This window comes from Oxyura jamaicensis, chromosome Z (assembly GCF_011077185.1).
Source record: "Oxyura jamaicensis isolate SHBP4307 breed ruddy duck chromosome Z, BPBGC_Ojam_1.0, whole genome shotgun sequence".
Taxonomy (NCBI): domain Eukaryota; kingdom Metazoa; phylum Chordata; class Aves; order Anseriformes; family Anatidae; genus Oxyura; species Oxyura jamaicensis.
The window spans coordinates 28895055-28905584 of record NC_048926.1 but is presented as its reverse complement, the minus strand read 5'-3'; the positions used below and the strand labels follow the sequence as shown (position 1 = coordinate 28905584).

General features: G+C 39.5%; 1 long non-coding RNA gene across 1 annotated transcript; it reads right to left on the bottom strand.

The window, feature by feature from the left end:
- Positions 1-1100: 1100 nt before the first annotated feature.
- Positions 1101-8458, bottom strand: LOC118155997. Its single transcript, XR_004746101.1, has 3 exons — positions 7850-8458; positions 6288-6340; positions 1101-2745 (listed from the first exon to the last, which is right to left on the bottom strand). It is a non-coding gene; the product is annotated as an uncharacterized LOC118155997 (long non-coding RNA).
- Between the last annotated feature and the right edge of the window lie 2072 nt (positions 8459-10530).

Below are 10530 nucleotides of genomic sequence, written 5' to 3'. Positions count from 1 at the left end.
CACAGTTAAACCTACAGCTTAATACTCAAGTGTAAGAGTTAGTTGTAGAGTGAAATTACTATAGGCTGCCCTGTAGCATAAGGTGCAGCCCTGAGCCTGGGAAAAGTCATTAACATGAAAGACAATGGAAATGTTAAACTGGGAAATAATTATCTAGTGATTTTCTTTCCCCTCTTTCTTAAGAAAGAAAGGACATTAATGCAATATAAGAAACAAATTGAAAGAGTCATACTGAGGTAAACCTAGTTACAGCTGATCTAACAAATCTAATTTACATGCTTGCATAGTTGTCTCCCCATAAATGGAGAACTTAGGATCAATTTTGAGTATGATATAACCAGTGTCTGTATGTGTGTGCAGTAGATTTTTTTTTTCATTTAATTTCTTAGGTTAATATATGTTAAAAGGTGGTCGGTCATAGCTCAGAAAAAAAAAAAAAAGAAAAAAAAAGAAAAAAGAAAAAAAAACATTGCTTATTTCTTTATATCTTTATTGGCTTGCCCTCTGACAATATCATATTTCAATCTCTTCTACCAGTTGAGTGACAGAATGCCTGATTGAGCTTTATCATGTTGCCCTCTCGTGGGTGGACACAACAACATGTCATAAGCAAAGCATTCATGATGTCATAGTTTCAGCCTCTGGTGTACATATGACAAAGAAGATAAAAGCTGTAAAACTGCTATTTATCACTGAAAATTTCATGGCTTACCTTCTTATATTTTTTTTTCTTCCATTAAATGGTCGTAGTCCGCTAAATAACAAAAAATAATTTATATTATTTCCTTAAACCAATTGCATGTTCTTCTGTTTCACGTCTTGATATTCATATATGTTGTTGTTTTTTTTTTGTTGTTGATGTTCTGTTTTTGTTTGTTTGTTTGATTGATTGATTTTGTTTTGTTTTGTTTTGTTTTGTTTTTGGAGACACTGAAACTAACATGGCTCTTTCTGCTTATTTAGCCAAAATATCCTCAAAATACCGGATATAAAGCAGTGCTTCTGAATAAGCCAGAAAATAAAATGTTATTTCAATTACCTTTGTCATCCTTTATTTATTTTTTTTCTTTATTTATTCAAAGTAACATGGATAATTCTACTCAAGTATTTGAAACTGTAGATGACCACTTCCACTCAGCTTTAGAATGACACTATTTAAACACTTTATATATATGTACGTTTTCTTTGCATAACTTCAAGTAACAGAATCCCCCATGCTGTAGAATGGCAGTGAGACACTATGTGCTAGCAATGAGTTGCTCACTCTGTAAAAAGCAAAGAGAAACTTCTGTTTTCTTAAAGTTAGATAGAAATTTCTCTCCGGGTGGAGGCAGTCTTGGATTGTGACCTTAAAGCTTCACAGGTTTCTTAAGCTCATGTAATTGTGGCAAAGCCCATCAAATCAAGATTAAATTGTTATGCAATAGGCCTTCACCGTATGATAGAAATTTCCCTCTTCTTGTACCCTGTACAGAGCACTCAACAAGCCACCAGGTAATTAAGTGAAACTGGAACCTTTCACTGTAAAATTTAATTGATAGATCTTGATAATCTCTTTGTTTCCATTACCATTCAGGCTATCCTGGTCCTGGAGATTACTGTTCTGCAAATTGTGTCCTGCTGAATTTAGTAGACTGTTACTTTCAGACTATTACCATGGCTGTAAAACTGCTTCTTTGAGGAAAACAGGTTTCAATCCCAGGATTCGATATTTTCAGCAGACTTTTAAAGAATGTCAGTACTCCAGACTCCAGACAAACCTGTCAGATGTATAGAATCTTTGACATGGAAAATTGTATTCTTATGCTGTTCCATCAATGTAGTGAAAATTACATCCAACTTTGAAGCAGGATCCATGCATAACAAATATTCAGAATACATGGCATTTTTTTTAGTGATCTGTGATGTTCCATTTCCCCCTTTATCCAGAACAAATAACTTTATTATGAATTTGTTGAAAACAGGGCAAAATGTTGTGAACATTTTTGCAAATTTTTTTTGTTGTTGTTGTTGCTGTTTCACTGAAAGGATTGTTTAAAATACCACTCATCACAATGCTACACATAATGTTGTTTGTTATGGCTGGGTACAATCATGCACATATCTGAGTCTGTGCCTCTACTTTTTAGGTGCATGAAGTGAATTTTAATTAATTGTAGCTAGAATGGAAATGACAACAATATGACAAAACCTGCAGCTTGTGCTGTAGCAAATAATCTATTCTTGCTGCAAAATGACTGCCCTCTTCAGAGACTGGATTATATTCTGTTTTGCCTCTTGTACAATCACTTGGCCATACACAAAAGCCAGACAAAACGTCGGTCAGGCTTTAGTGCTGTTTGACTGCCGTTTGGCATGCCCATTTAATTACTGCACAAAGTCGACAACAATGCAGATTCAAGCTCCGGGTCCCGTGTTAACTTGATTGCACAACTGGGTCTCCGCATTTAAAAACAGTTGAACAAAAGAGCCACCATGGAGTGATTAAGATTTATTTGGGTGCTGGAGCACACAGCTGCTGTGGGGAGGAGGGAGGGAGGCGGCACGCATCCTCAGGGCTTGCCTGTGCTTGGCTCAGGTCCCAGACGCGAGGAAAGGAACTGAGCGACCGTGCAACCTTTGTGCTCAATACTTCCTAAGGGCCGGCTTGATCCCCCAGCACAAACTGGATCAGTCCCACGGAAACACCACTCAGCCCCCAGATTTGTGAAATTCCCCTCCAGACGGGTCTGTGCCCCTTCTGTGCTGCTGAAGCAGAGCAAAGGGGTAAAGGCTGAGCGAGGAGGGGGCTGTGAGCTTGTCTTTCCGAGCTTTCCACACTTTGATTTCTTCACCAAAACAACTTGAATGCTTAGCAGTGTTTTCCAAAGTTGAAAAAAAAAATCCTTTCACAGCTTTGCTGACATCTTTAACAATACAAGGGTGACCTATCCTCCAGCAGAAAGCTGTGTCTTGCTTCCTGCATTACTGATTATCCCATACTGCTCATGTTTGCTAATGACCTAAGGAGCCTGTTGAGAAGGCAGGGTAGCAGAAATTAAAAATGAAAGAGTTATGAGCCCAATGTTAGCATAGAAGCAAAACACACAATTGTGACTGTTTTTAACGTGACCAATTATGGTGCAAATGTGCCCACTTTCAGGGAGTAAACAGTGCAGGATCTGATTTAAGATAAGCGGAATTAAAATTATTATCTTCCCAAATCAGGGAGGCCATTCATATGTTCAGTTGTATAGCGTTAGCAAACATGGAACAAATTGATTATCATTTTTTTTTTTTAATGTCATCAGCTTTTCAGCTTTTTTTTTTTTTTTTTTTTTTTTTTTTTTTTTAACCTGTTTTTAACAACAGGTTTTATTCAATTGTTCATTTTTAATGCAGCCACAGCTGAGCAGGCTGGCAGAGTGCATCCAAATGCTATGCCAGTGTCCTTTGCCGTCAAGACTAAATAAATAGTATAGTGATGCAAGTTGCATTAATTTGATTTTTATTTGATGTCTTTGGGATGAATGTGCTCATCAGCTCAATACACTTTCTTTTTCTCACTTTCACCTTACTTTGATAAACTCTGCACTTGTGTAGGACAAAGATGTTTTAGTACAGTAATAAGGGTCACTGTCACAGAAATATGATTCGTTTAAATTTAAGAGGAATCTTCCTTTTTAATGGTCTTAGTGGCAGAGTCTTATAAAACTAAGCAGAAGCAGCTGAAGGTCATCCATGCTATCTGCTTAAGGCCTTTGCTCATATTATTAGCTTGCTGCTTCTGAAAATGCACTTGTGCTGAGTATGTTAATACATGACAAATGTGTTAAGCATGTTTGAGACTTCTGAGAACCATAAAGCCAGTCCAAATTATTCCTGAACTTCCCGTGTAACCTGAGCAGCTTCAGACATACTGACTGTGGCTCTTACCTGACAGAAAAATTAAGCATGTCTTTATACTCAAAAGCCTTACCTAATCCCAAAGTGCATTTACTTTCATTAAGAGCATTATGTTAATTGTGCCAAAGAAGAACACTTTCTGTAATGGCTGACATCTGTATTCGGGTCCCTTAGTGTTTTCAAAGAATATCACCGTGTATTGTGTGTGGCACAATACCAGAAAGTCTTGCTGACTGCACTCTAAAAGAAATGAACATTGTAATGATATATTGGTCAGCAACTGAGTAATAAAGGCTGACCTAGTTTGAGAACTGTGAGATTTTTAGTTATTTCCATAGAGAAGCAGGGCACAAAAGGACCTGGATGTCCTGGTGGACTGACGGAACTCGAGTCAGCAGTGTGCACATGGGCTGTGAAGGGCTGCTGAACCTGAATACAGCCCAGATGCCATCTGATGCTGCTGTGTGCCCCTCCTGTACTGGCCCCTGGGTACAAGAGTGGGCTAAGAGTAAAAATAGAGCAGGGCTTTTCCCTGGACAAAAGGACAAAAGAAAGCCATCTCCAGGTGCAAAAAGAAAAGTGTGGATTTAACACATCATAGAAAAAATATTCTAAATTCTTCAGGATGTGAGAGCTGTAGCCCTGCACCAGGCTTCCCCAAGTTTGTGGCAGCTCCATCCCCTGGATTATCAAAACTTTCCCAGACAAGGCCCTGAGCAGCCTGATTTAACTTTGAAACTAGCCCTGCTTTGAGGGTGGATTAGATGACCTCCAGTGAGCTTTCTATGGTTCTGTATTTAAAATCCAGTTAATGACATATTGTTTTCTGTTTACATGTCTTTTAACTTTCAAACTTGCTGTTTGCATCTCAGACTAGTGCAGTACAACTTGCAGAATAAATACATTTCATTTATGTGGTTTTATAAAAATTATTTATGTAATTTTGGTTCTCTATCTCCTTAAGCACAGCATGCTTAACGCAAAATATTACAACAACAGTGAAGTTTTTATGATGCACATCAGATACACTACCTACTGGGAAAACCACAGTAGCAGAGCACTAGAAACCATCTCAAGCTTTTGCTAAAATTTGTCTGAGAGGTGATATTGGCCATATTTATATAAAATCTGACTACACGTGTACTTATATGTATGAGTGTGCATACATGCACATGCATACCCCCATACTCTGCTAGAGCCTTACAGGCTCTAGTTAATATTCACCAAGCTCTTGTGACTTGTTACAGGTGGAAAAAGTGATGCATAGAAAAGAGATTTACCCTAAATGAAGTGGGAGACAAATAACAGAATGAATGGAATATACTTTCCATTTGCTTACCATGAGAGCTATTTAATGGCCTTTCATACATACCTAATCCAAAAGCAGCTGTAACTCCTTACGCAGCACAGGGCTGTATTGTCTAGCCATACCTCTAAGGTCCACGAACCATAAACAATTGAACATGATGGACTTGAGCACAGAAACTCTAACGTGCCAGGGGATCCTGTGACAATACCTCTTTGTAGTTAACTGTGTCAGCTCATATGCTTAAGAAGATAAATTGCTGAGTGAGGCATTTTCTTCTGTTCCAGGCTGAGGATTTCTGTGAATTTTGCACATTTATTTCCCCTTTCAAGAATGTTGTACAGAGTAAATTGGACTGCTTGTTGGTACACTTGTCTTTGTATTTCTTTTAAAAGCAAACTGTAACATCCAAGGAAGTCAAGCCATAAATTTGTCAAGCTGAACAGACATTGATTTAGTTTCCTTCCAATTTGCAGCATATAAAAAACACTAAAATGAATTAAGGCACTGATAACGTATACACCCTACTACTGATTTATCATGGCCTTCTTAATCCTCATCATTTCAGTAGATGAGTTGTGCCAAACTGGTCTTCTGGACTTTCATTCATATTCAAATGACCGGGACTGGGAATCCTTCGCACCTCTCTTCTCTGTACTTATTGCAGCTCATAAAGCCAAATCTGTACCAAGAGGCATCCCCTGCAAGATAAGTTAATGTGGCAGCTTCACCTCTGACTTTAACTGATTTTATGTTCTTCTTTGTAATCAACTGCTCCAGTATTTCTATTTCTGAAAGTCTTAAATAATACAGGATGTCCTTCTACTTGCTTATTCTTGTTCCTTTTTCTCAAGAGATAGATGAGTCATAGTATGCTGAGCTTGGAAAGAGCAGGAGCCTTTCTGTATGCCCCAGACTACTGGGGTTTACCATAGTCTGTGTGTGTGGGTCAGAGCCTCATCCTTCAAAGAGCAGAAAGGCTGTCACTGCAGGCAAAACTGAGGCCTTCCAGACTATGCTGTTTTTTTGGCTGCCCGATCTTTTGCAGTGTGAGCAGTGGGGTTTTTGCACGCCTTGCTTGTGTTTTTGGACTTACCCGTGCTATTGTTTCTGATTGCTATGTATGTGGGTCGTGTTCCTTCCTGAGACCTATGGTCAGGACAAAAAAAAAAAAAAGAAAGAAAGTTTATTTAACTGTATGGAGTGCCAAATCATAACAAGGAGATAATCCAGACTACCACCTCACAGTGCATTCACCACTTTGTGGTTAGAAAACACTGTCGTGCTCTTCAACACCAGTGAACTCAGGTTTGCTCACCCCTCTTTGTTTACTCATCTTGTACACCTCTGTCCTGCAAGACTTTATTTCAGAGTATCAAGAGTCTTCCAAAAAAAAAAAAAAAGTGTGTGGGGGGGTTTGGGGGGAGGGGGGGAGTACAGGCAAAGAGGAAGGTGTCACACTTCCAGGTGCAACAGAGACACTGGACTATTCTCTACTGATAGTTTGTTTCCCCATCCCAGGCCCAATGCTCAGCCCCACCACCTGAGGCAGAGTGTGAAGCTTCCCTTCCTCCCTACAGAGAGAACAGAACAGCAGTCTGACACTGTTTTAAAACCTCAGGAAATGAGATCTGGGTTAACCCAAGCGTTAGAATAGCTAAACATGAATCCCATATCCCACAGTGGTGGTGAACAACCTTGGACTTACCAAGTATCACGATTTCCCTCTTTTATTTTTGAATGTGTACAACCGTGGTTTGCAAAGACCTGTAAGAGAAAAAGGCCAGTTACACTGAAGTCTGCAAGTTCCAAACTGACTTACACAGTCATACTGTAATTATTTCAATTCTTTGCAGATCCATTAACATGATTGTTAAGCTCTACATGACTGGGCTGGATGCTTGACTTCCTCCCATTCCAAAACAATTTAAAGGCACATTCATTTTCTGTTGTCCCTACGGTGCTATGTAGAAAAGCGACACATAATGTTTGCTAAATTAACTAACTGCTATTGAAGTGTCAGACAACAAGGAGAAGAACAAAATAAATATCAGGTCTAATTATTAGTGCTGACTTCTTTCCCTGTGGCTTGCAGATGCCCCGCTATGGAGTGGACCCCTGTAAGTGCTGAACTCTAGATGAAAATGTTGGGATAGTTCCTAGTGAAAGTCAGATCAGGGTACACTATGTTCATGCACAGACAGCTAAACAGCTTCCTGCTAGGGATTCTTCTTGGTCAAGAGGGGACCTTCAGGTGGTGTAATACAGCTGCGAATATCTGTTGCTTGCAATTGATCTTTGAATTACCAAAAAGGCTAATAAAATGTTAGTGTTAATCTCTTGGTGACTAAGCTCTCTCTAAATAAGTGGCTTTACAGATTTTCTTTCTCTGTTTTCACTTAACATAAATTACACCAGCAATGGAGACTGCGAAAGAATAAAAAGGATTATGAAGAGCTAGCTGTTTGTATATGTGCAGGTCATTTTATAATCTATCAGCTATTCAGTTCCAAGCAATTGTGCAATTTCTATTACTAAAGCAAGATAATAGATGTTTTACCTGGTAGGATCACAACCAATAGCTCAGATACTAATTCAGTGGGGACAGACACACACCATAATTACTTTGTCCTATTCAATTAAAAAACACAAACTCACCAACAAAAAAGTGAGTGCTTTTCTTGTTGCTGCTCAATGAAAAAAAAATAACATTTTCTTCTTCCTGGAAAATCAGAATGACTACGTTGTTCCTGCATCAATAATTGCACATGTAATTTGAATTTTTGTACTGAAGTTTAGTAAGTGTAATTATTTGAAAAACGTTCTTTATAGTGAACTTCTTGTAACACTTTAGGAACAGACTGAAATTTAGAAACTCACTGGTTTTTCCTAGAAAATATTCTCTAAAGGAAGTAAATAAAAAAGGTTCAAGCTTCATACTTGTGGCTTACAGACTACAAGAGCTTGAAGTATAATATGTGTCAAAGTATAAACTTCTTAAGCTATTCATTTCAGATGAAATTGTAGAATAAAATGATACCCCTTTTCCTGGCTGAACCAGCACTGCACTGCAGCCTTCTGCAGAGAGCAAGGCCTCCAGCCCAGAACCATCTTGCTGTTTGCCAAACCTGGACAGATTTATCAATGTACTTCCTTCAGTTGGAGGCTGAAACCCAGATGCTGTACCGAGATAAGGTCTGATGACCACTGAGCAGAGGGGCCTGTCTCTGCCCTCCCCTGCCTCTTTGGTCTATGCCCCACTCACACCGCTCCAGTCACTGCTGTCCCATGTTGCCTGTACCCAGCCAGCGTTGCTGCAGGGCTCTGCTTTCCCAGTGCAGGGCTTGGCCTTTGCTCTTGCTAAATTACATGGGGTCCTGTCAGCCCACTCCTTCCACCTGCTCAGGTCCTCCCAGAGTGCAATTCTGTCCTTGAGTGCACCCAGTGGTTGTGCCCCCCAGCATTTTTTTGTCTTCTGCAAACATGATGATCGCTTCCTCCATGCCTGATAAGCATGTTGAATGGGATTTGTTCCAGGATAGATCAAGTAGCAGCCCACTTGTTACCCACCCCCATGTAGGGCACAACCCATCAACCACATCTCAGAATCCTAACATCTAAACATTTTTCCCCCCTTCTCTTTGTCCTTCCATTCGGGCTGTAATGTATCACAGTTTGTACACAAGAATATTGCGGAAGACAGTGTAGAAATCCTGAAAGAAGGCAGGTCTTTAAGGTGTGATCAACCCTTGGTAACTCCATGCAGACTGCTTCCAGAGACCTTCTCCTTCACATGCCCCCCAGCATGTGCTGTGTCATATCATGTGATTGAATACATCACTCAAATTGTATCATACAGATTGATAACAGTATGTAGGCATGGGGAATAGAACAAGCACGAATTAAAAACTTTTCCTTAACCTCCCCTGACGAAGTTACTTAGACTTCTATTTCCCCATAAATTGCAGGCTTCTAACTACATGTCCAGTCAAGGCCTCAGAGGATTCAACAGCTTCCTAAAGCACATACTTAATTGCTGATTTCATGAGTTAAAAAAACCTCAGTCACAATCTGTTATGCAGGTACAAAATCACAGGCTAACTTTCTTGAATTCAAAAGGAGAAGTGATAGATGTAATGGACAGATTTTATTTATTTTTATTATATTTAAGGACCAAAGAGAGCAAGAAGCAATGCAATGCTTTTGCTGCACTTGCATGCAGCTGCAAAAGGGACCTTACAGCTGGCAGCACTACTCCTGTATGGTCATGGCATTCTCTGTAAAGGATCAGCCCTTCCGAGGGACCTTTCAACAATAAATACTTTCCAGTGGAGGCAAATAGCTGCTCAGAATGTTTAAGGTAATCCTCTCAAGTTGCTATCCAACTATTTGAGCTTTAAGCCTATGTACTAACACTACAGCAAAACATTTTCATTTCCAAATAATTTGAAGTTTGAACTCATGTCTACGGAAGGTGGGGAAAAAAAGACCTGAAAACCACCTCATTTTTCTAGAGAAGGCATATCCACAGAAGAAAAATGTCAAACAAAAGAAACCCACTAAATTCTACTAAATCATTGTATTTCACAGTTATTTATCTTAAGTTAGTACTCAGTGTTTTCTATGTTCAAGCAATTTATTATCCACAAAAGAGTAGCTTAGTTAATTTAGGCTTCTGTAATCCGTAGAGCTTGTGGAATGCAGTTTTTTTTCCATAGAATAGGTCTGATATTGAACATTTTCTATTGCTTGGCAAAGGTGTGTTTAGCTCCTGACCAGGGCCATGCAAGGGAGAATTAAGACCAGCATCATTCAACAGGCACTCTTTACTTTAGATTTTCAACAGCCCAACTGTATGATTTCACAGAGTCTCTCTGTCCTGGTCCTAAGACTTCTTCATTCAGAAGAGGAAATCTGCAAAACCTTTTCAACAGAGGGGAAAAAAAAAACAGGAAGCCAGGAATGTATTAAGCTGGCCTTTGCACTTCAGCAGAGCAGAACTCCTCAAGCACCTTCTTCCAATATCTTGAAACACCAACCACTGGTGTGTCAGGTCAAGATGAAGAGAAGCAAAGAGAAGCACGTTTCTTTGCACACACTGTGGCAGGTCTACAGCAAGCAGGGGCAGGCTTTCATTTGCACCCAAAGCTACTGAGAAAAGAGCTACTGAGAGAAGAATACTTCCAGAGCTGTAAGTTTCCCTCCCAACCTTATCTGAGGTTTCCCACACAAGTTCTTCCAGCTTGAGTACTTGTCTCTGACCCTTTTCCCTAATCTATGGAGATTCAGCACTCACATACAAATAGATAGATGCATTTTCAGTGTATTTCAGGAAAGAT